This window comes from Halichoerus grypus, chromosome 6 (assembly GCF_964656455.1).
Source record: "Halichoerus grypus chromosome 6, mHalGry1.hap1.1, whole genome shotgun sequence".
NCBI classification, from domain to species: domain Eukaryota; kingdom Metazoa; phylum Chordata; class Mammalia; order Carnivora; family Phocidae; genus Halichoerus; species Halichoerus grypus.
The window spans coordinates 21,233,261-21,259,565 of record NC_135717.1 but is presented as its reverse complement, the minus strand read 5'-3'; the positions used below and the strand labels follow the sequence as shown (position 1 = coordinate 21,259,565).

The 26,305-nt window shown below is 44.7% G+C and overlaps 1 protein-coding gene across 2 annotated transcripts in view; it reads left to right on the top strand.

Annotated features, from left to right (window-relative positions):
- The window catches only part of PRKCB (protein kinase C beta), a 316,758-nt gene that overhangs the window by 79,079 nt on the left and 211,374 nt on the right, over positions 1 to 26,305 (top strand). The gene's annotated exons all lie outside the window — the stretch shown is intronic.

Genomic DNA, 26,305 nt, shown 5'->3' with positions numbered 1-26,305 from the left:
GATCTGGGACTCGGTCGCGTATCAGTGGCTACTTGCAGTCATGGAGTGTGATGAGCTTCCTCCAAGTGCTCATGTAGACTATGGTCAGAGGCGAGGTGGGCTCTGGGTGGGGATACCGGCTTTGGAAATACTGTTGAAGCATGTAGAAATGTAAGAACTTGCAGAGTTATTTCAGCAAACATGTATTAAGCAAGAGCTTGTGCAAAGCACCGTGGCATGGGAGCTGTGGGGGGGATCCTCAGATGCGTGCAGGTCAGGCATCGTATAAGGCAGTGATGGTCATCAGAGGCTGTCTATAAATGCCCACAGTGTAAGAGGGTCAATGCTAAGGGCTGGGGGCAAGGTAGAAAAAGAGGGCAGTAAAGCCGTATAGGTGGAAAACACACCTCTGTGAGAGATACTGGGAGGGCTTCCTGGAGAAGGTGACTTTTTTTTTTTCCCCCAAACCTGGAATAGTAACCTCAATACATGATTTTAATTTCATACTCTGGCCTGGCACTCCAACACAACTAAGAAGGTGACTTTTGTATCAGTATTTAAGGAGATCTTTTGTCAGATGGAGCTGGAGTTTCGGAATGGAGCAGAAGGACAGATTGGTAAGAGGGCACCGAGTAAGGGATGGCCCAGAGGAGAGAAAGTGTGAGGGATGTTTTCAGGGAGAATTAGTTCTTTGCCATGGCAGGAATCAAGGTGGCTGAAAGATATTTGTGGGAAATCATAATAGAAAATACAGCTGTCCCTCCCCCTTATCCACGGGAGATACGCTCCAAGACCCCCAGGGATGCCTGAAATGGGGGCTAGTACTGAACGCTATATATACTATGTTTTCCACTATACATACATAACTATGATAAAGTTTAATTTATAAATCGGGCACAGTAAGAGATTAACAATAGCATGATAAAGTGAAACAACTGTAACAATATACTGTCATTAAAATTAGGTGAATGTGGTCTCTCTCTCCCAAAATATCTTACTGTACTGGGCTCACCCTTCTTGTGATGATGTGAAATGATAAAATACCCATGTGATGAGATGAAGTGAGGATAATGACGTGGGCCTCGTGATGCAGCCCTTGGCTACTATTGACCTTCTGATGATACATGTGTCAGAAGGAGGATCATCTGCTTCTGGACCCCTGTTGACCGCGGGTAACCGACACCAGGCAAAGGGAAACCGCGGATAAGCGGGACTACCATAGTGGGCAGGTTTGAATGCCATGCTGCAGAGTTTGGGGTGCACTGTGGAAGCACAGGGGAATTCTTGAACAATTAGAATCCAGAGGCTGGTGTGGGGCATCTGGGTGGCTCAGTCAGTTAAGTGTCTGCCTTTGGCTCAGGTCATGATCCCAGGGTCCTGGGATCGAGCCCCATGTCGGGCTCCCTGCTCAGCAGTGAGTCACTTTCTCTCTCTCCCTCTGCCTCCTGCCTGCTTGTGTTCTCTCTCTCTTTCTCTCTCTCAAATAAGTAAATAAAATCTTAAAAAAAAAAAAGTAAGCACTCAGCAGTGGCTGGAGTACAGAAATCCCTTAATACATGTTAACATATTAACACTTTATACACAATCAGACCCACAAAAACACGGAGACGATTGTATCACCTTAGCAACTCATTCCCTTCTGTAGCCTCAGAGCTTGGGATAGCATCTTGCATATAGTAGATGCTCAGTAAATACTTCTTTTTTTTTTTTTTTTAAAGATTTTGGTTATTTATTTGAGAGAGAGAGAGAGAGCACAAGTGGGTGGGGGGGGGGCAGAGGGAGAAGCAGGCTCCCCACTGAGCAGGAAGCCCTATGCAGGGCTCCATCTCAGGACCCTGAGATCATGACCTGAGCCAAAGGCAGATGCTTAACTGACGGAGCCATCCAGGCGCCCCTCAGTAAATACTTCTTGGATAAAAAGTGATCGTGCCAGTTTCATTTTGGAAGGAGCCTATTTTTATGTGGAAAAACACTCTGATAGAACCTATGGGAGAAGGGGAGATACCTTTTCTTCTGGGGCTTGGGTTTCCAAGAAATGAGGCTGACCTTCTGCAAAATAGGAGAAGGTTGTTGGGGTTCCTGAGATCATCTGGGAGGGAGGCAGGGAGGAGCAGAGAACCTACGAGGTGGTAGAAGACAGTGTTCTGTGGAATGTGACCCCCAACTCCTCACCACCAGGGAAGCTCCTAAACATCTTCTGTAACATTTTACATCTGTAATGCTTCCATCTACCATCTGCTATGGTCAAAATGGGATTTATAGAGATTCATGTGACTGTCAGAACCCCTAGTAATTCTCCTTACACGGGAAGGCAGCTGTCTCCCAGCCAGCTGGTGTCTTCTGGATGTGGGAAGCTTTCATCTGGGGGAGGATAGCAGTTTGAGGCAAGATGGCAGGAAGTGTGTGTGGGAATATTGATGGGCCAGTCTTTCAAATCCCCCAAAGCAGCTATACTCTGTGTAGGTGGGCAGGTGCTCAAGGTGGATTATGTTTTCCCACCTGAATTTATGGAGTTGCTCTTTTGAAGAGCACTTCAACAACTCGTGTGCAGATTTAAGGAAAGCAGTTCAATTTGCTTTTCAGCATGTGTCTTTCTAGATTTCCTCCTCCTGACTTGTTGTTGCTGTTATGTCTCCAAACGAAAACACTGAGTACTTATCATGGACCTCATGGTTTTGTTAGCAATTAATACATGCAAAACTCTTAGTGTAGTACCCGACACATAGAAAACATTTAGTGTTATTACTGTTCTTGGCTAGCCCTAGGTTCATTTAATTCTTACAACAACATTGTGTGAGAGGTACTATTATGTGACAACAGGAGAGACACACCTTGACAGTATTATAGTCACATCTTGTGACTATGAGCAGATATCTGGTCACACCAGAAGGAATCGGAAGCTCATAGACGTCGATGACTTGCTCGGGATCACTCAGAAAGCCAGTGGCAGAGCTGATTGTCATGGTAAACATTTCTAAGCATCAGTGCCCAAGGATGGACTTGAGGATTCCCTGTCTGCCATTGGCTCGTCTCCCAGAACACTGGAAGTGTCTGGTCAGGGCAGTAAAAGAAGTCATTGATTCCTGAATAGTGCCCACCATGTCTCGAAGTCAGTGAAGATGCCCTGAAAGACCTTAATGTCCACTGTCACCTCACAGGCCAAGCTCTTTCACCTCCTTTGATGCTCCTAGCAGCCCCAGGAACTAACCCAGGGGGAGTTGTCTCTACCAGCTACTGGAAGGATGCCATGATGGTCCCAAGGTTCTGGAGCTGATGGTGGAGGAAAGACCAAAATTCAGTTTCTGTGTTTCCAAATCGGTTCTATTCTTCTCTCCGTAGACCACAAGGCCTCCAGACGAGACAGATGGCAGACAGCTACAGGAGTTTAAAATAGACCGAGCTCACTTCTGAGGTAGACATGTGCATGGAGACTGAGCTGGAAGACAGGGACCCCTGTGTGGGAAAGCATTTTGGCAAAGAGGAGCCCAGAGGGGAGTGTGGAATGCGAGGGGAGTGTAGTTAGGTGGGTGTGAGGGTGTGAGCAGGGACCTGGGCAGGAGCCAACCTGAGGCGCAGCAGGAAGGAGGGAAGAAAGAGGGTAGCTGCCAGGCAGGGTGTGGTGTTAATCCCTATGGCTTCCTCCCTCCTCTCCTCTGCTAGTGGTGCCACCGAGAGATGGGAGGGTCAGGTGGTCGGTCAGACATGGATGACTGTTGTTCTGTCCTTCCCATCCGACTGGCCTGCGGGGTCTTGGAGGCTGATGTTCCCAAGGAGAAGGGTGAAGAGCCTGCAAGGGGAGCTCATACAGACCCTTTTGGGGTGACTTGGAGGCCTATACATTCCCTACTTTTGGGCAAACAGACCACGAGGAGTGGTCTATAGCAACCACGTTTGAGCTGTAGGACCTGCCCTTCCTGCCCATTGGTGACGGACCAGGCATGGCTTCCCCTGATTCTTTCTCTGGGGACTTGGACTTTGCGTTGAGTGATGCCAGCTAGCGTCCATTGACGCCAGACTGGAGGGCGTGCCGTGTCGGGGACTGTGCCATGCGCACCAGGAAGCAGGGAAAGCTTAACTGCAGAGACTTGGAAGCAGGAGGCCGACTCGGAGGTCATGTGGACCAGAGAGATGGAAGTGGCTGTCTTGGTTCTTGACGGGCCTGCGTGGAAGCCAAACTACATCTATTGCATCTGGTTTCTCTGAGGTACTTTGTTTCCTTATATCAGACTTCTTTCTTTGCTTGAGCTAGTTTTCAAGGGATTCTGTTGCTTGCCATTCTAAGTGCCCTGAGTAAGAGGGTGAGGACATGCAGGTGCAAAACTTGGCCATAAAGGGAATGGGGTTATTGGAATCCCCTTGGAGGACACATTATGGGAATCATCAGGGTGCGGTTCTGATTGGAGGGGGCCTGTATGTGGGGATTGAGAAGTGGGAACAGCTGCTGCGGCAGGTGATGTGGGCCCATCTCGCAGCCGCCCTCCCTTCACTCCCAGTTGTGTTGAGTGGAAGTGTGCCCCAGGGACAAAATGTGAGTGATCCATGATTCTTTTGTTTTCTTTAAGATTTATTTATTTATTTTAGACAGAGAGAGAGAGAGAGTGCAGTGGGGACGGGAAGAGGGAGAGACGCTCCAGTGGACTCCCCACTGAGCATGGAGCCCGATGCGGGGCTTGATCCCACAACACTTAGATGATGACCTGAGCTGAAATCAAGAGTGGGATGCCTAACTGACTGATCCACCAGGCGCCCCCATGATAATTCTATTCTCTGTGTCAGTGATTGGTCTAGAGGTGAGCATGGGACTCAATTTTGGCCAACGTTAGAAAGGAGAACCCTTTTTTTTCATTCCACCCCCTTCTTCCTGCCTTGGAGGTTGTCAGATGTGAAAATGATGGCTGGTGCTGTGGCCACCGCCTGGTGACTGTAACTAGGTTCCCAGAACTGCAGTGACACTGACATCTTTGAGTCAGTCGTACAGTCCCAGAAACCTCCTGCCTCAAACTCGTGTGTGTGTGACATTTATTGATAAGCTCCTTTTGTGTAAACAGCACATAGTTGGCTGTTCTGTCAATGAAGCCCAAAGCATCTAAACTGATACAATTATAGCCTTCATGATTTGGAGATTTGGGAGGAAAACAAGGTGACAGCATGTACAGTTGGGGAAAAAAAATCTTTTTAAGGAGAAAAGCAGTACTTGTTCACATGAGGACTTTCAGTTCTGATATGATAGCCTAGTTTTATAGAACCCTGACTTTGAGAGTTGTGTGAACTGATATCCATCCATCCAGCCATCTATCTATCATCCATCCACCCACCTATCTGCACCCACCCACCCACTGTTCCTCCCATCCATTTATCCATCCATCCATCCATCCATCCATGCATCCATGTATCCATCCATCCACCCACCCATCTACCCATCCACCCACCCATCCACCCATCCACCCACCCATCCACCCACCCATCCACCCACCCATCCACCCACCCATCCACCTATCCCCCTATCCATCCACCTATCTATCCATCCATCCATCCATCCATCCATCCCTCCATCCATCCCTCCATCCCTCCATTTGACATTGTTTTTATGGAACTCTCTCTCTGAGCTATGGTGGATTTCCTTTCTGGCCTTGCTTGATTCTGTCTGTCATCATTTAAGTATAAATGCTTTTCTTTTTCCAATTAGGCCACGTATAGAGAAACGGGATTAGGTGGTCATAGTGGGTGTAAAGGAGATTCTGCCACAGCTTCTCTCTAGGGACGCCTTGCCTTCCAAATTGTCTAGCATTTTTAAGCAAAGTGTTGATTTTTAGACCTTGGGGAAAAAAGTGTTTCTTCAGTTTTTAGGGCATTAAAAGCTCCCATTTCCCTTTATTTTCCTCCCTGGAGCTTCCTTAAACATATTCAAACCCTGTCAAATAAGGCCTGACTTTGTTGGCTGGAAAGGGCCCAGGTATGTCTGCAGAGAAATCTCATAGAATTGTATCAAGAGCACCTCCTTCAGGGAATAATGACTTATTTTAATAGTAATTTTAAGAGAAAGATATTCTTTATTTTTTTGATTCTTAGGAATTGTGTTCTCTCACCATTGGTCTTTATGACAACAATCAAGTCTATAAAATATTTTCAGTTTATAAAATTTTTACCCACTGTGGACCATGATCTGCTTCAGGTTAGAAACAGAGCACGTTTGCATGTGTGCATACTCCCTCTTGGTCTGTTTGCTACTGGAGTACGAGAGGGTGGGATGTGAGCACTGGTAGATTTCTGATCAAGGCCCTTGGGGTTGTGCGTGGGGAGGAAAGAGGAGGAGGAAGAAACCAGGGTGGTGGGAGTGTGAGCCACACTCTCAGAAATAACCATATTTGATTTCATTTCGGAAATGGAGTTCTTACGTCTTGAACAAAGTTGGCTTTTCTTCTCTAAACCTGGCCTTTGCAAATGCTTGAGTCCTTGCCTGAGTGTAGTGATGGTTGGGGACGAGGAAGGGTTGATTGGGGGTGGGTGGTAGGCACATCAGGAGCTGCTGGTCACAAACCTGGCCAAACACGGAGTCACCTGGAGGACATGTTTCTACGTATGGATTCGGAATCTCCCCTCAGATCTGCCAAATGAGGAGGCTGTCACTAGTGTCTGCCTGTTAGATTGACCTGGGGGAGTTCTTAAAAGTCCCAGGGCTCTGGCCCTACCTCAAACCAATTAAATCAGAATATCTGGGGGTGGGGCAGGAGCAGGAGTGATTATTAAAGACTCCCCAGGTCATTATAATGAGCAGCCAGGTTTGAGAGCCACTGGGGTACTTTTTTATAAAGCCTGGTACAGTCCGTCTTTTGAATGTCCCTGATTGGACCATAGCCACTTACCAGTAGAAGCGAGGCAAGCTCACCCCACCTTCATTACTGCAGCAAACTGCTTGCTAATGGGCACATCGGAGAAATACCAAACCACAGGGACCCAAAAGGAATATAAAATTAAAATTAAATCACACCAGCCTGGGGCATACATTTCCCTTTTCCACATCAAAGATCTCATAAAAAAAAAGTCCAGAGTGTTTTAAAATGTAATTTTGGGGGAGGTAATATATTCACATGGTTCAAGGAATACAAGAAAGTATGAAGTTTTAAAGTCTGTTATTTATTTCTGTCTTCTGTTTATCCCCTTCCTACCCCCCCTTTTTTTTCAGTCTCCTTCCAGAAGTTTTTTCTTTCACTCCCATCATTTTCACGGGAAAAGGTGGCATACATACTACAACCCACATTCTCTACTGTGTTTTCTGCTAATGTTTGGTCGGGAGGCTCCGGTGTGTTGTAATGGCCAGTATTTGTTCTCATTTGTTGGTTATCTTGACTGATTGGCAGGGCCTTATGCCATGCCAGTCTCTACATATTTGAATTACTTCCCCTTCTCCTCCCACCCTGCATCTTGGGGATCTTTCTATATCAGTAACAAAAAGAGCTTCCTTACACTTAAAAAAAAAATAGATGCAGAGTATTTCATTGTACGGATGATTCATTGTTTATTAAACCAGCCCTTCAGTGGTGAACTTTAGATTATTTCCAATTTGGGGCTATTGCAAACAATGCCATTAAGAATAACGTGGTAAATGTATCATTTCAGATGTGTAGAAATCCATCTGCAGAATTCCCATTAAGTGCTCTCTTTTTTGGTGAAAAGGCGTTGGCTGGGGTCTAACAAGCAATGAAAAATTTTGAGAAGGTATCACATTATCTGCTGCACCAGGCAGCTCTGTTGCAGCAATTGTAGTAGGTGCAGAATTATATTTACTTCTTTCCATTTATGGCCTGGAGGAACTATCAGATGGGGCAGCTGACAAGTTCATGTCTGAAGGTTTTATTTTTTTTATTTTTTTTTTTTTTAAAGATTTTATTTATTTATTTGAGAGAGCGAGAATGAGAGAGAGAGAGCATATGAGAGGAAGGAGGGTCAGAGGGAGAAGCAGACTCCCTGCTGAGCAGGAAGCCCGATGTGGGACTCGATCCAGGGACTCCAGGATCATGACCTGAGCCGAAGGCAGTCGCTTAACCAACTGAGCCACCCAGGTGCCCTGTCTGAAGGTTTTAGAGGAGGTGCTTCTGGTGCTGTAGTTCTCCAAGGGCTGTTCTTGGACCCCCTGCCTGCGTCCCCTGGTGTTTGTTAAAAATGTAGGCCCTGGACTTTGTTGGAATCTTTGGGATGGAGCCTGATCAATTTTTTTTTAAGATTTTATTTATTTGAGAGAGAGAGCATGAGCATGAGCATGAGCAGAATGAGGGGCAGAGGGAGAAGCAGGCTCCCCACTGACCAGGGAGCCAGACGTGGGGCTCAATCCCAAGATCCTGGGATCATGACCTGAGCCGAAGGCAGATGCTTAACTGACTGAGCCACCCAGGCGCCCCTGATCAATTTTTAATAAGCTCCCCAGGCGATGCTTCTGTACACTGAACTTTGAGAACAACTGTTCTAGGGGATTTGTTGTAGAGCAATGCCCAGGGAGGGAACATTCCCATATGGTTACCACAGTAGGACCACACTGGTTCATGCAGGACAGGCTCTGCAACTGCCATGAACATTGAAAGCTCTATAATCCCAAGTAAATACTTAGTCTTGGCATAGGTTGAAAATAACGGTTGGCTATCAGTCTCTAAGGCAGCATTTCCAACTTGGCCCTCCAACGCCGAGGATAGCATAGAATAGGAGGGACACTGCTGACAGTTCTAGATAACCAGTTGTTGGAATCTCAGTGAAATCTCTATAAACAGGAAGGCAGATGGCCTGCATTGGGTCTGCTCACTCCAGGCGTCACCTCTAGAGGAAAAGATGACTCGAAACAGTGTCTCTTCTGCAGTCTTATTCCTACACTAAAGATCCCAAGTTTGTACCAAGTAAAAAGTCAGCCCTCTTCTGCTTAGGAATCACTTTTTGAAATGACCAGAGGCGTCTTACAACCCCTGATCTTCCTACATTCACTCAGAGAAGTCAGGAAGTTGAGGGAGGCAGTTTACTTGGGCACTGGTTTGTGTAGGGAACTCTTGGTGATGACCTGAGCCTTGAGTGGCATGGCTTGCATTGGTACGGTGCCGAGGAGAGACCGTAGGAACTGTGGTGTGATCGCATCCTGGAATCAGAGAACTAGGTAGTGGAGGAGAGAGAAGAGTCTGTTTCAGGATAACAGAGCAGCAATGGATGAGTGCTTGCTAGAAACATGGTGCTGTGCACATTATCCAGGCCTCCAGCCTTGGCTGAAGAAGTAGATTTGATCATCACCAAAGTGGGCAGAGAGAACGACTAAGGATAATCTATACCACACATCTTTTGGCAAACCCAGGGCCTGGATGTATATCTGCAATGGACTTAGTCCATAGTCTGCAATGGACTTAGTCCAATGCAAAGTCCAATATTGGACTTAAGACAATGCAGCTGCATCAACAGAGTTTTGAGGGGAAATGTTATAATCTACATATTTGATTCTCAAACTGTCATTAATGTGTGAAAACAACAGAAAGACAGTTTTCAGATATAAAAAGGCTCTGGAAATATATCACTGATGAAAGAGTTATTTGAAGATGTTTCCATCTGATTGAGAGAAGATCTAATATTAGAAACTTAACAATAAAGAAGTTATGGTATAGAGAAACTGGGATGAACACGTCAAGTAATTAAACATAATATTAAGTCCAAATAATCACTATAAATCTTGTATTACAATAGATGGCAGATTGTTCATCACTTGTAACAAATGTAGCATTCTGGTGTGGGATGGGGTAATAAGGGAAGCTACGCACCTGTGGGGCCTTAGGTCTATGGGGAATCTCTCTACCTTCCCCTCAGTTTTGCTGTGAACCTTAAAATGATTTAAAAAATAGAGTCTTAATAATTAAATAAAATAGATGGCAGATGTCAAAAATATTTGTGAATGAAAGGCCATATGGTGTAAAAATAACTTCATAATCTATTTGAGCTTAAAATCCCAGTTTATGTTAATGAGGACTGCAAAGTAGGTAGTAGGGGAGTGATGATAAGGGAAATTTACTTGATTTATTGTCTTTTATATGGAATACTTAATCAGAAAATATGCCTTCAACTTTCTCTGATTGAAATGAAATAAAACAGAACTAGAAGTTAGTAACAAAAGTTATAAAACTCAAGGGCTTAAAAATAAAACACTTTCCTTAATAATTCAGGGACATATTCAACATACTGCTGGATGTTCTAGCCAGTTCTAAGCATTGTAGTAAGGCAAGAAAAGTTTTAAGAAAAGCATACAGGTAAGGAAAGGAAGTAATAAAATTGTCCTTACTTGCAGATGACATGATTGTCACAGAAAATCCCAGGGATTCTTAAAAAAGAAAACCTCCTACACACACACAAAACCAAATCATACTACAACTAATAAATGAGTTTGGCAAGGTTGCAGGATACAGGATAAACATACAAAAAGAAATTGTCCTACTGTATACTAGCAATGAATGTGAAAGACTCAACATAGTAAAGATATCAATTCTCCCCAAATTGATTCACAGGTTTGATGCAGTTCTTATCAAAATCCCACCAAAATTACTTTGTAGATGTAAATAAGATAATCCAAAAATTTATCTGAAAAGGCAAAGGAGCTGGATTCAATAATTTATCTGAAATAGGCAAAGGAGCTGGAATAGCTAAAGCAGTTTTGAAAAAAAAAAAAAGAATGAAGTGGGAAGAATCATTCTTATTCTATAGCTACAGTAATCAAGACTGTGTGGTGTCCGTAGAGAGATAGATCCATAGATCAATGGAATGGAATAGAGAACACAGAAATAGACTCACATGAGTATGTCTTGTTGATTTTTGACAAAGGCACAAAAGCAGTTCAAAGGAGGAAATGAATTTTCAACAAGTGGTATGGGGCAGTTGTATACCCACGGGCCAAAAAATGAACCTTGGCCCACGTCTCATGCTTTATACAAAAACTCCGTTAAAACAGATCATGAACATAAAAGTAAAACATAAAACTATAAAACTTTTAGATGAAAACATAGGAGAAAATCTTTGGGATCTAGAGCCAGGCAAGGAGTTCTTAGACTTGACACCAAAAGCATGAACCATAAAAGGAAAAACTGAAAAATCAAAATTTAAAACTATTGCCCTGTGCAAGACCCTGTTAAGAGAAAGAAAAGACATACTATAGACCGGGACCAAATATTTGCAAGCCACATATCTGCAAAGGACTATTATCTAGAATATATAAAGAACACTTAAAACTCAACTCAACAAACAATCCAGTTAGAAAATGGGCAAAAGATATAAACAGACATACCACTGAAAAGGAGATACAGATGACAAACACACAAAAAGATATTTAATGTCACACACACAGACACAGAAACAGATACACAAACACACACACCCCACAATGAGATATCAATGCACACTTACCAGAATGGCTAAAATAAAGAATAATGACAACACCAAATGCTGACAAGGATGCAGAGCAACTGGATCACTCATATTATTTTTGGTGGGAATGTAAAATGGGACAACCAGTCTGGCAAATAGCTTTGCAGTTTCTTAAAAAGCTTAAAGTACAACTGTGATATGACCCAGGAATTGTACTCTTGGGTATTTATCCCTGAGAAATGAAATCTTAGATGCTCACACAAAGACCTGTATGCAAATGCTTATGGCAGCTTTATTCATAATAGCCAAAAGCTGGAAACACCCCAAGTGTCCTTCAATAGGGAAATGGCTAATCAAACTGTGGTATTTCCACACCATATAATAATATTAGTCAGGAATAAAAAGGAATGAACTATTGACACAAGCAACAACCTGGATGAATCACCAGAGAATTATGCCAAGTGAAAAAAGCCAACCCCTAAAGGTTATATACTGTATGATTATAATTATGTAACATTCTTGAAATGTCAAAATTATAGAAATGGAGAACAGATTAGTGATTGCCAAGAGTGAGGAGAAGGGTGGGGGCGGACAGAAGTGGGTGTGACTGCAAAAGGGCACCATGAAGGATCCTGTGAAATGTTCTGTATCTTGGCTGTATCAATGTCACATATCTTGCTTGTGTTGTGATATGGTATGTTTTGCAAGATGTTACCTTTGGGAGAGACTGGGTAAAGGATCCACGAGATCTCTCCGTTATTATTATTATTTTTATAACTGCATGGAACTCTACAATTATCTCAAAATAAAAAGTTTAATTAAAAAAACAAAATTTCATTTTAGGTTATTTAGTATAGTTGATGATAAACTATTATAGATCACAACGTATAAGGGAGTGTCAGACCAGTATCCCAAATTTATGGTTTTAAATGCTTTTAAAAATAGTAGCCAATCAAGGGTACCTGGCTGGCTCAGTCAGTAGAGCATGCTGCTCTTGATCTCAGGGTCGTGAGTTCAAGCCCCATGTTGGGTGTAGAGCCTACTTAAAAAAAATTTTAAAAATACTAACCAACCTTTAAAACGACTATAAGTTAACTAAGTATTCTACTTCAGAGGTAAGGGGAGAAAAAAACTCCGCAGGAGAAAACTAAGGAAAGCAGGAGTAAGAATATGGAACTGGAATATAGCATTAGAGGGGCGCCTGGGTGGCTCAGTCGGTTAAGTGGCTGACTCTTAATTTTGGTTCGGGTCATGATCCCAGGGTTCTGGGAGTGAGTCCTGCATCGGGCTTCTTGCTCAGCAGGGAGTCTGCTTCTCCCTCTACGTCTGTACTCGCTCTCGCTCTCGTAAATAAATAATAAAAAAAAAAAAAATCTAAAAAAAAAAAGAAGAATGTAGCATTAGAATATACAATATTTTACACTCTGATGTAATATAGCATTAGAATATATAAAAAAGCATTGTGTGGATAACTCTAAGAATTAGACCTGGGAAACAGGACAAAGTCAAACAAACAAAAAGCCGATAAAATCAATCTCTTAACCATTCATATATCTATATGTATATGTATATAAAATGAATATATGAAAGTGAATATATAATACATTTAATGAATATATATATCCACAATATGCAAATTAGGAATGAAAAAGGACATAAGTACAGAGATAGGAAAAATGATAAGATAGTAAGACATAATACCACCATGGTGTTTAGCACAGGTACATGGGGATTTCTATCATAGCTTTTCCACTCCCCTGTCCTGATCTTGGGCAAGTTATTTATTCTCCTCTGCTGTAAAATGGGGATAATGATGCAGTGATTGTATTGATTCAGTGGAAAAAAATACGTGTAAAGAGCTCAGCCCTTTGCTGGGCACTTTGTAGAACTGAAATGGTAGCTGTTGTTAATTTTTGGTATTAAATTTGAAAGCCTAAGAAAACAGAAATGCCCAAACCCAATTTACCATAAAAGAAAGCCTGTCTCGATGAGAGGTTGGAAAAGTTTTTCTTAAAGGACTAGATAGTAACTATTTCCGATGGGCGGGGCATTCCATAGCAATTACTCAACTCTGCCATTGTAGTTTGAAAGCAGTGTAGATGATTTATAAAGAAGTGGGCATGACTGTGTCCCAATACAATTTTATTTATTAAAGCAGGTGGTGGGCCTGCAAGTTATAGTTTATTGGCCCCTGGTCTAGACAGAGAGCAAAGAAGGAAATGATGAAAGTTTTCAAACCTATCAGCAAAACGTCCAGGACTAGTGATCCTTCTGGTTTTTAAAAAATTTCTCTAAGCCATAGAAAAAGAAGAAAACGATCTGTTTTTCCCTCTGACCTAGCATGATACCGATGCAGAATTCAGACAAAGATAACACACACAAAAAATAAAGGCATATTCTGATCTCACTTACAAACACAGAGAAAAATGATCCTAAATAAAACTTTGGCAGATTGAATCTTGGGGATGTTAAAAGAACAATGTATCATGGTCAAGGAAGGTTCATTCTAGAAATACATTATGGCTTATTATTAGGAAGTCTATTAACAAATCCCATCAATATGTCAAAGGAAAAAAAGATATGATCATCTGCATAGATGCCAAAAAAGTATTTGTTAAAAATTCAATGTTCATTCTCGGTGAAAACTCAGAGAAAGGACTAAGAATAAAAATATACTTTCTCAGCCTGATAAAGACTATCTATGGCCAACCAATAGCCAAAAATATGCTTAATTTTGTGATACTGGAGGCATTCCCATGAAAGTCAAGAATAAATGAAGGATGATTACTATCAACACTGTTAATCTGCTGTTGTTTTGGTTCTAGTCAATGAAACAAGAAAAAGAACATATATATATATATATATATATATATATATATATACACACACACACACACACACATATATATATGTAGTAATTGCATATTGGGAAAAAGAATGCCAAATGAACATTATTCACGAATTACATTATTATTTATTTTAGAGACTCTAAAGGGATCACTTGGGAAACCTTGACTACGGGTAAGACAGTTAGGTAAGGGGGCTGATTACAAAACATCAACCAACAGCCCAAACCAATAACTTTCTTAGAGAGCAGCCCTAACTAGTTGGGTGACACAGGGAAAAAAATAATCCTTTTGGTCTCCAGCTGCCACCTCCCTGCCCACCAGCTCCTCTCCCTTCTCTGCATGCTTGGCAGAAAGCCAGAGAAGAGAGCTGGAGCCCTCTACGACAGAAGGAAATGTGGGAACCTTGAATATTAACCACGGATTGGCAAAGCCACCTCGGCTGTGTGTCTGCAGGAACGTGGTGATTAAAAAGAAAGTCACACTTGGCACACCAGAGGATGCCATGCGTCCGAGCATACCAAACTGATGGACAGAGTGTGGGCATAGCATGCTAGGGGAAATATTTGGCATTTGTGTAGTATTAGGGTCTCGCCAGTGACGTGTTCCTTCCACAAGTGCGTGACCCTGGAGTTTGGAGAGTTGGGAGTTTGAGAAGTGGTTGGAGCAAGGCAGTGGGACACCCTGAGAAGAATATAAACAGCAGCTGGATGCAAATTCCATTTTTGTCCTCTTTTCTGATTTTGTGCTCTTCAACCATTTACTCAACCTCCTTGACCCCCCGTTGCATTGCCTGCATAATGAAGATAATCAAACCTCGCTGTAGCATTAAATATGATTTTTGGGGGAGGGGGTAAAAGAAAGAACCTCCACAATGGCTCATAGAAAGTTAATCTTCCAGCCCCTGCCAACACCTTGACTGGAACCTCAAAAGAAAGGGGGGAGAAAAGAAAGTTAATTTCCTCTCTGCTGCCTTCCTAGGATTGGCTAATTCTCTTGGCCCTTTAAAAACACCAGGAAGCCTGGTCTTCAGCTCCTTTTTGGAAACCAAACGTGGACCCTAGGGTTTGAAGCATCTTAACTTCTGCTCCTGGTCTGGTCCACCTGCTGCCTGCTTCTGAGTTTTGCTCTCATTTCAGGAAATGAGAAGGAGAAGGAAAGGAGAAGAAAGAAATTGTTCACAATTCTCATTTCTTGGGGGCGATGACTATCTCTTTCACCTTCTTCTTGTATCCCCTGGAGCATCCAGGGCAATTCTGGGGATAGGAACGTAGCAATAAAGTCAGGCAAAGAGGAGAAATGGAGAGGTTCTGGTTGAAGAGGAAGGATCGTAGACTCCAGTCCCTGCTGTAGTATCCACCAGGGACTCGTGGGAAACTCCGTTCACTGCTCTGAAGCTTCAGAGTGTCTCAGCTGGAAAATGAGACAAATGATGTCACCTACCTTTGGGCGTTATTGTAAAGCCTCAACGTGTGTGAACGTGTCTTAATTTAAGTATATTACGCACACGTATATCAGTAGCTCGTATAACCTACAGACCTTGTGCCTTTAAAAATGTGAAGGTTTCTGAGATGCGTAAGACGTCTCAGACATAGGGGATGCATTTTTATAGGAAACATAATCGAATGGGGTGATTTCAGTTTTTTCTGCCTTGCCGCACAACACTTGCGTGAAATAGCAAGGGGCAGCTGGGGTGCAGCTCCTTTCCTGCGATGTTGTTTTCAATGTCTTCTGCATCTTCATCCTCCTCACGAATGTCCTCACACTTCACATTTATGTGTTGGACGCTGGTCTAGGACCTTGCCAATGAATTAATTGATTTTCCCCTCGAAACACGGAGGGAAAGAGATCACCTGGGGAAGGCGCCGGGCCCCCAGAGTTTTGCCCCGGGTCACTGCTGTCATTTTTCTGGAGAGGTAATGGCTTGGTTCCATATGGATCGATAAACTGATGATAGGTTTGGTCTGGTCCCAACTCTTATCTTTATAGATGCTCTTAGAAATAGTCTTATCTCAGGAGAGAAATTCTAGAGAACAGTGAAACCGAAGAGCTCTAATCTCGCCTGAGGTCTCAGAAGGGTGCCTTTATTTTCCCCTTTTGACATAATCTATGAAAAGGATTTTTAGTATGTCCAGAAGATGGGGTACCCACGTAGTGTTGGCATATTGTGAGAAATTTCTAACTGTATCCAGAAGGGTTGCCTGACTCTATTGCCTCAAAGTCTATATAATTAGAATTTCATGATGTCATCCTTGTGCTTTAATATAGCTTAAAATTATCCTTCTGTAGGTTGTGTTTCTTTCTGAAACATTTTAAATTTAGAAAATTAACTTGTTAAACTTTTTTTTTTTTTTAAGTTAAATCTTTAGATTTTTTATTCGCCCTGCTGTGGGGGAGTTGGAATGACAAATGCTTGAGTCATCAAAGTCAAATGTTAAGGCACTTTGGCCCTTCTGGGGAAGCCAAGGTCCCCCGTGGTCTGAAATGGTTCTCTGCTTTGCCCGCATTTCCTCTTGGCAGGGCTTAGGGGTCCAGGTGGGCCCTGGAGTACATGCCTTACTCAAGCCAGATCCGCTTCCTGCTGACATCTGTCGTTGGATGGCTGAAGGGAGGGCCACAGAGGGCGACAGTGTCAGGGTCAGAGACAGGTCTCGATGGGCCAGATTCTGGGAGTTGAGTAATATCCCTCTACCACCTGCTCATAAATTCTCACGGGGTTTGAAGTCTTAGTGCCGCTCTAGGTCCATCTTCCAAAAGCCAGTTTGCCGAAACTAATGTGAATTGGCTGGTTTCCTATCAGTGCTTTAAGGAATGTCTGATTTGTCTCCATCCATACTTCCCCTCATTGCCAGCTGAGAAGAAATGGGAGGACAGAATCAGGGACAGAGAGAGGTGGGGACTGAGGGGGCCAGGAGGAGTTACTGATGAGCAAAAAGAGACAAGGTACTGAAGGGCAGAGAGGTGGATGAGGGGATAGTGTGGAGACCAAGGAGCATGGATTGATTGAGGGGCAGAGAATGGGGTTCTGCATGGGGCAGCAGCTCCCTCATTTCAATGACCAAAGCTCCAAGCTTTCTGACCTCCCAGGCACCTGAAGGGCACCCTGACAATTCTGGCAGTGAGAGCATGAAACACCGGGTCTTTCTTTATTTCACTCAATTTCTGCTATGTGTGGTGAGTGTGGGCGAGCCCGGGGGACGGGTATCCTGTTGTCAGGAGGTAATTTACCATTGATGGGAGATGATGATACGGATGATGTATGTGATCCTTCCCCTGCCACCTTTGGGACTTCCTACTAATTTCCTTCTCCCATTTGTCACAGCTGTGAAAATCCTTCTTCTGATCTGATGACTGACAGATGGCAGGGTTTCTCCAACCCTTGCCAAGGGATAGTAGGCCATGTGTGCACGTAATAGGTGTCCAATCATTATCAGTTGCATGAATAAATGAGTCTCCTGTGGAGTTTCTCTGGGGGAGATACTGAGGGACCTCTTGGCGTTCTGGAAGTCACAGACCAAGAGCTGTAGAACCTTCGTGCTGAGAGGTCCTACTGATCTGTGCATCAGGGAAGGGTGGAGAAAGCAGTGGTGTGCTGATAAATGTTTAATAATTCGCTCTCCGGTGAAAGAACAAAAACACAGCCCTGGTCAATTTCACGTGACATGCTTGAACACAGAGTTGAGAAGGGATGCATGCAGCTGGCTCAGGGGCTGGCTCTAGCACAGGAGGGAGTATGAATGGGGCAACAACGAGTAGGACTAAGAAGCTTACAATGCTCTATCCTCACCGAGACTTCATGTGTGGGGTTTATATCCTCTCATTTGACTCTTGCAGCAACTCTGGAATCCAGAATTTATTTCCCCCTGTTACAGGTGGGGTCACTGAGGCTCAGAGGGGTTAAGGAGTGTATCCGTTACTGTGATCAGCAGCAGAGTGGACTCCAGGACCCATACTGTCTCCACTCACTTCACTGGGCTGTCAGAGGTCAAAGGATGAGTTTCATAAGGCAACTTTGAATGCCAGAAAATAACAGGGCTGACTAATTCTGCCAGGACAGTATTGGAGAAAGGCTTCATTCAGGGATGGCTTTGCTAAAGAAGTGACTGAAGAGGCCTCCCAAAGAATGAGTAGAGGTGGGTTACCAGGTGCACACAGTGGTGAAGAGGTATGTTACATCTTCTCTCTAGTCCACAGTTTGCTCATCTGTAAAATGGGGCCCTGAAAGTCTATTTCGAAGGATTGTTCAAAGGATTAAGGGAGATAAGCATATAAAGCACTTAGCACCCTGCGTGACACATTATTATGTTGGGTTTTTACTGACAACACACATTTTTCCCCCGAGGAGTGGTAATAGGGACCACTGTTCTCGTGACAGTGATTCAGGTGGAAACATGTGGTTCTGGCCCAGAGTTTGCACTCTTGAGACCACAGGTGAACATTAGAGTGTTTGCACTCTACGGGAGTCTAATAGTGGATGCTGGGGAAAGAAATGAGATGCATACTCAAAGGAGAAAGGAAGAACTGTCATCTGGGGCCTCCTTAGGAAAGGAAGGGAAAGGATACGTTCGCTCCAGCCCAGGGACTGGTCAGAGAGTGAGCCCAGCCATCACCTACTGATCAGCAGTACGTGGTCCCATTAACTGCAACAAAGTAATTAATATTCTTCTGGGTAGAACTCCAAAGGAGATGGATTGACTAACTGGTCGACCTCAGCTGCTTCTCATGGGCTGGGAACCTTCCTGGGGGTCTGATTTCCTCCCTTCCTTTCCTTCTTCCTCTTTACCTGCTTTTATTCCTTCTTACCTCTCTATTTTTTTCCCCAACAAATATATCTGAGCACCTAGTATATACCGATTCAAACAATATTTATTGAGTGCCTACTGTGTGGCACACATGGTTCTAGGTGTTGGAGATACAGTAGACAATTTCTCATAGTGTTTCCAACTGAGTGGCAAAGGGGTGATCTGGTGGGCTCAAAGCCAGGCAGGTACCGGTTGATTTAAGTAGTGGTATCTCCATCGTTGCCTCCAGTCCTAACCCCATTCTCTAGAATTTGCCATTCTTATCCCCATTTCACAGATGAGAAACTGAGTCAGCTGCCTGAGGTCTCACAGTTAGGCCCAGATCTCCGTGAGATCTGGGGGTGCCGGAGCCACAGGAGTCCAGCTAGACCTGACTCTGGATTGTGTCTCAGCCTGGATGGGACCCAGAGCCTCTCCTTCCTTCTTCCCCTGGGCTGAGGGACCAGCCTTCTTCGCTCTCCCCAACATCACCACCACTCATGGTGCCCCAAGGAACCTGGCTGCAGGGCGGATGTGGCCCACCCAGCTGCCCACTTCCTTGCTACTTCTGTCTAGAGCAGCATCGGCTCTTGAAGGTTTTTTTTCCTGTTGATCCCTCTAGGGGAAACAGATGTGGGTGGGGAGGATGGTGGGGCACACCCACACTCACCTAGGACCAGAAGTAACCCAGGTTCCAGACTCTTTGTCCTCCGAATGGTAATAGTGGTTCCCTTCCTAGATGTTTGGTCCACGGACCGCCCCCCCCCCACCAAATTGTGCTCCTGCTTTTCCCTCTGGGGTATAAACCCCCTTCTAGTCCTGACCCATTAATGGGCAGGACTTCCTCCTTGAGAGCTGACTTCCTAGCCCTGTTGGGCCTGCTAAAAGTCAAGCCATGTGGTTAAGAGCAGGGAATTTTGGAGGCAGATAGACCTACGTTCAAATCTCAGTGCCCGCCATCACCAAGCTGTGTGGCCTCACAGAAGTGAGTTAACCTCTCTGAGTTCCTTTGTAAAATAGGCACCTATGTCAGAAGACTCTAGAGATAAGGTACCTGAAGGTCTTAGGTCAGTGCCTGGCACACAGTAAACAGTAATGTTGGCTGTTTCCACTAGCGGACAGAACAGAAGGGGCCTCCCGGGTGTCTGTGGGCCCCTGAAGTCTGGTGCCCCCTTCTCTGAGGTTTGGCTCTGCCGTTGAGGGCGGTGCCTCCCTGTACTTTCACTTTAGTGAAGGCACCTCCTTGCTCTATACTTTGCCTGTTGTCCCTTGATCTGTTTCCTCCCTCTTCTCCAAGGGAATGGTCACATACAAACCTCCCTTCTCTCTGCTCCCCATTTCTGTCTGTGGGCAAGAGGAATGTCTGAGCACTCCCGGTTTGCCTCTGGTGAGGACAGAAGGAGTGGCCATCACCCGAGGAGTACTTTGGTTCCTGGGCAGCAAGCCGTGTTCTTGCCTTGTCCGTAGCTCCTGCTCCCAGACCCATTGGCCTACTTGCAATCACCCGCCATATCCCGGAAGAGCCTTAGGGGAAGGGTTTGGATAATACAAATCCTCTGAAGCTCAGCTGTGTAGTACTACCTCTCCTGTTGAACACTGTCCTACAGGGGGTTGCTGAGTGTCTGTCATGTGCAGAGCACATGGGAGGAGGGAGATGAATAGCGAAGTAACAGAATGCTCACTCCCTCACATGTCAGGTGCTTTACCGTACAGCAGACCCTTGAACGACATGACTTTGAACTGCCCTGCAGGTCCACTTATATGTGGATTTTTTTTTCCTGGAAAAATACAGCCCAGCACTGTAAATGTATGTTCTCTTCCTTATGATTTTCTTGATGACATTTCCTTTTTTCTAGCTCACTTTATTCTAAGAATACAGTATAGAATATGTATTCAAAATGTGTGTCAGTTGACTGTTCATGTTGTCGGTAAGGCTTCCGGTCAACAGTAGGTTATTAGTAGTTATGTTCTGGGGAGTCGGAGGTTACGTGCAGATTTTTGACTGTGCAGAGGCCAGCGCCCCCTGACCCCCACATTGCTTAGGGGTCACCTCTACGTTCTTGCATTCACTCACCGTTCATTCAGCCCACATGTTCTCTGTCTTTTCAGGGACTGGTGTAAGGCTGGGCACGGGGTTTTGTGCCTGAATGAGTTTTTTCTCCTTCCTCCCTTCCTCCCTTCCTCCCTCCCTCGCTCCCTCCCTCCCTCCCTCCTTCCCTTCTTCGTCTTCTTCTTCTTCTTTTTTTTTCCCTGAAAACAGGTTCCATGCCTGAATGAGGGAGTGAATGAAAACGCTGTGCGCTGCATTCACTGCAGAGATGGGGGTGAGTCAGGGAGTGAATCACAAGCTCTTCCCTGGCTCAGCTGACATTTCAGAAGCCCTCAGCAGAGAAGCCCCCCCTTTTCAGGGGATGCTCCCCTTCCAGAGCAGGCCTGGTGGGGTTCTGCTGGTGACCAAGCTGTGTGTGTGTGTGTGTGTACGTGTACGCGCACACATGTACAGAGTTTATCATTTCGAACTCTGAGGGGTATCATGTTCCGGGAATGTGTGAACAGGGTTTTAAAAAATCCCCGAGAGGCCCCGTGTATATGTGTGGGTGTTGGGGGCTGGGGAGAGAGGGAGAGAGCGAGAGAGGGATGAGGGGGTGTTAAGAATCTTTGCAGTGTATTGCTTTTGCTGCTGGGAGGATGGGGCGGCTGGAGGGGGTTAAGCAGCTCTGGGGACATCCTTGTGAACAGGCCTTTCTGAAGTCTCCTGATCTGTGGCCACATGATGCTCTTGCATGTCCGTGTGGGTTGCCCATGTCCCTGTTGTGGAAGGCACTTCCGTTTAGGTCCCAGGAGGCTTGGCTTTTCCATTGTCATTTTTCTGAAGCAGTGGGGAGTGCCAGTTAGGTTGTTAGACCCAGATAATCTGAAATGTGTGGAAAAATAGTAAATATTTACTGTACCTTTTGCGGAGCAGGTTACTGCCATGGTACTGCTCTGCACAGGTCTGCATAATGGAGGGAAGCTGGCCCAGGAGTTAAGGGAGCGTTGAGACGTGATGCCACCCGAATTGGCAGGTGTAGGAGTGAGCTTGGCGGGTTTAGAATCACAGTGCAATTGGCCGAGGCTGCAAACCTTGGTCCCCAGGCAGCCTGTACGGAGAGGTCATGTGTTTCTCACTAGCCACGTGCAGGGGACCGCTCTGGGCATTCTGTGCATGTTAATTGCACTTCGTCTTCCCGCCAGCCCTCTGAAATGCCACCATCCTCCGGGCTCACTGAGGCACAGAGTGTCCACAACTTCCTCGAAGGTATTCAGTCAGTGAATGGCAGAGCCCCATGACTGGGGTTCTCCACAGTCGCTAAGCCACCTCTCACCATCATTTACTCCAGAGGAAGCTAGCGGGCCGTCCACAGGGGTTTTCTTTTTCAATATTGAATTTGTTGTCGACTTTTCGAAACCATAGACAGTTTCCAGCCCCTTTTGCAAATGTGGATGAGCTGGCTACCAACTGGGAGCTGCCCTTCTCTGGGGGCTGCCCTTCCCTAGGGACTGCTCCCCAGGGGCCCCCCTGTTGAGCAGGGGCATCGGTGCTCCAGCCGGCACTGGGCAAGCCCCGCCACAGCTGGGAGAAAGCACTGGGCATCACACTCAGGGGGCTGTTTTAATTAATTGAGAATTGTCTGCTGAGAGCTCCTCATCCTGTTAGAAATTATGTTTAATTTTAGCTGTTGTTTTCATTTGCCGATTAGAGCATGTGAGATTATTTGATTTTCTTCCTGTGGTCTCAAGAGCTTGTGGGTGGTTGAGTGAAGATCTTCATGGCAGGAAAGGAAGGCTACAGCAGGACGTGTAATGTGTTCCTGCATTCATTCACTTGTTCATTCATTCATTCATTCATTCAACATAGTCATTGAGCCTTTGGTGCTGGAGTTACAACAATGAATGATATTTGGTCTTTCCTTCAAGGAGCTGATGATCTAACTGGGAGACAGAAATGCAAATAGGCATTGCACAACAGTGTAGAGACGCCATGACTGGGGGACACCCAGGCAATTCCGAGAGTATATGAGAGGATATCTGTTCAAATCTTGGGGCTAGGTTAGGGTGACCTTCCGAAAAGAGGTGATATCTGTTGAGACTCAAGGATGGATGGATACAGTTAGCCAGGCAAAGAATAATCGGGGGAAGAATGTGTCAGGCCAAGGGAATATCATGTACAAAAGGTGGGAGGGGAGAGCATGGTGCATGTGGGGAATGCCTGAGAGTTCAGGATAGCTGGAGCAGTGTGTGTGTGTGTGTGTGTGTGTGTGTGTGTGTTTGGGGTACTGCAAGGCCTGGGGTTGGAGAGGTTAGTAGGAACTAAGTCAGTCTGTAAGTAATATCACACAGTTGCGCATATGTGGAGATCCTTTTATAGCTAAGGCTAGCTTCAGTGTGTTTGGCTTGGTAGATCACCTTCCTCCTTGTGTGATTTGAGGACTTTTGGAAAGACTTCCCTACTTGTCTCCCCATTGCTTGAAATTCTGCTTCTTAGAGTTATTCCTCTGGCCCTGAGCTTGGTCTGAAGTTAGAATGCAGTGAAATATCCCTGAGCACTAGCTGGATTTTTCAGGTTGCAGAGGAAGGCTTTTCCAAGATACCTTAGATGGAGTGAGGGTTAACTGCAAGTGTGTATGGGGAAATGTGATGGAGCGGAAAATGATCTCATCAGCCACATGGTTATTCCAAGACAGGGTACTCTATCAGCTCTCTTAGCGAGCTGAGACTTATGGTTATCTATCCTTGTACATTCTAGCTCACCAAAGCTATCTGCTTGCATTTCTTATCTCTTCCCTCAAGAGAGGCCCTGGTTGGTTTAATCTGACACTGTCTGGCATGGAAAATTTATGCTAAGTCACATCATCCGGACATCCAACCACTCAGCCGTCCAACCCTCCATCCATCCATCCATCATCCAACCACCCAACCATCCATCCATTCAGCCATGCATCATCCGTCCATCCACTCATCCAAGTCCATGACAGATGTTAATTGGACACCTAAACACTATGCTGGATTCCAGGAGTATAACGATGAAGAAGACAGATACAGTCACTGCTCTCAGGGTGACTCAGAGTGACTCTGACTATAGAGTCAGAGGGCAGTCAGACATTAAATGTGATGAATGCTATAAAAGGACTAAGGAAATACAAATATCTAAGACTTACTAAGTGGGATATGGGTAGGTGGGCAGAAGGAGGTGTCAGGGAAGTCCTCCTAGGCTAATTTTTGTGACCGTGGAAACTCTGTTAGTTTCATATGACGGGAGCCTCAGGGACTCTTGCAGAAAGACCCTTCCAGGGGGAATTCCTCAGAAGGGGCGGTGGGCTCCTCAGGCCGTGTGCACTTCCTGGCCTATTCAGTACCCCTGGGAGGGGTCTTATATCAAGACCCATGGCTAGACATTTTCTCCAGTGGGAACAAGCTTACTAGCTCCATTTATGAGAGTCAGTGTAGATAGGGGGAGGAAAGGGGAATGAATGAATGGCCTTGGGAGTGGTCAGTGATGGGCACATATATTCTGAGTTGCCAGTATAGCATGGACGCGAGAGCCAGAACACCTTGGTTCAACTCAGCCCCCCCGCCAATGTGCAATATTGGGCTGGTTTCATGCCTCAGTTTCCTCATCTGTAAACTGGAAATAAAATTCCATATCATAGGATCATTGTGAAGATTCAGTGAGTCGGTGTAAGGCACTTAGAAACAGTGCCACTTAAGTAAGCACTTAATAAATGCTAGCCGTGAGTATGAGTATCATGATTATTATATGGTATCAGCCAATCTTACTTAAGGCATAATTTTCTGACGGTTCTTTCTTTAATGGACTATAACTGTGCCCTTTCATACCATATTTATGATCTCCAGCTTTCTACCTGACTACACATTGTTGCTGTTCCCAGACACGTTCTTCAGTGGCTCTGGGGCCCCATTCTTGCCCCCATCCCCAACACAGAGTTAGCCTGGCCTAGAGTTCTGTATCTGGGGAAATGTGTTTAGTAGCGTGGGTGGAAGTATTCTCTGGAGAGTTACAGCCCCAGATGTTAAGACTGCCTATAACATCACAAAAGCACATGGAAAGATAAGGTCCTTGGCTCTCCAGTATTAGGTGAAGAGAAGTACTGGTCTCACCTGCCTGCTCATCTGCATTAGGTGCTGCTGATAGCTTTCAGCAGGAGCCCATGAACCATTTACTTCTCCCACCATGGACAAGACCTTGGAAGTGTCACCTTACCCCTTCCTTTGTCACTCTGCCCTGAATCGTCCATGAGTGATGAGAGGCGTCCAAAGGAGGAGAACATGGTAGATGTGGGATGACCAAGGCCAAGAAGCAGGGGCCAGGCCAGAGATGGGTTTGATTCCTGCTGAAGGGATAGTGTGCAGTGAGTTGGGGTGGCCTCTGTACCACAAGGCTGAAAAGAATTATCATTTGGATTTGAGCTTTGTTCCTACACTGACCTCTTGTGCCATGGAATCCTCCTTCATCAAATGGGAGTATCTCCTACTTATTCATAGTTTGATGTCTGCATTTCTTTTTTGTTTGTCTTTTTTTTTTTAAGATTTGTTTATTTGAGAGAGAGAGAGACAGAGATAGTGACAGAGATAGTGAGAGAGAGCACAAGCAGGGAGGAGAAGGAGAAGCAGGATCCCCACTGAGCAGGGAGCCCAACGCGGGGCTCAGTCCAAGGACCTGGGATCACAACCCGAGCTGAAGGCAGACGCTTAACCGACTGAGCCACCCAGGTGCCCCTTTTTTTGTATTTTTTAATCACCAAATATCTTTGTATATTTTGTCACCAAAGGAACACTTATTATAAAAGAATGTATAACTATATATATGTAATCTGGATAGAAAGTCTCTACCTTATAGAAACTACAGACTTAACATTTAGGCATTTTGTGTGAAATCTTTTATTTGTAAATATAAGCAGATATTACTAATTAACAAAAATGAAATTATATCTTATATACATTTTTACAGGTAACTTTTTTTTTGCCTCTTATATCTTAGTTTTTTTCCTGTATCAATACCTTATTTAGATCTACCTTATTTTTTAATGGCTACATGGTATTCCATAATATGGTGGCCACCATATTATATTATTTGTTATTTGACCAATACCCTATTGATGGGCATTTGGATTGTTTCCATTTTTCTTTTCCTACGATGAGCAATGAAGCTGTAAACATTCTTGAGCACTTCGGTGATGATTTCTGTAGAGTATTCTTAGAAGTAGGATTTTTAGGGCAGAGGATGTGAGCATTTTCAGTTGTAGTAAAGATTGCTAAATTGCTCTC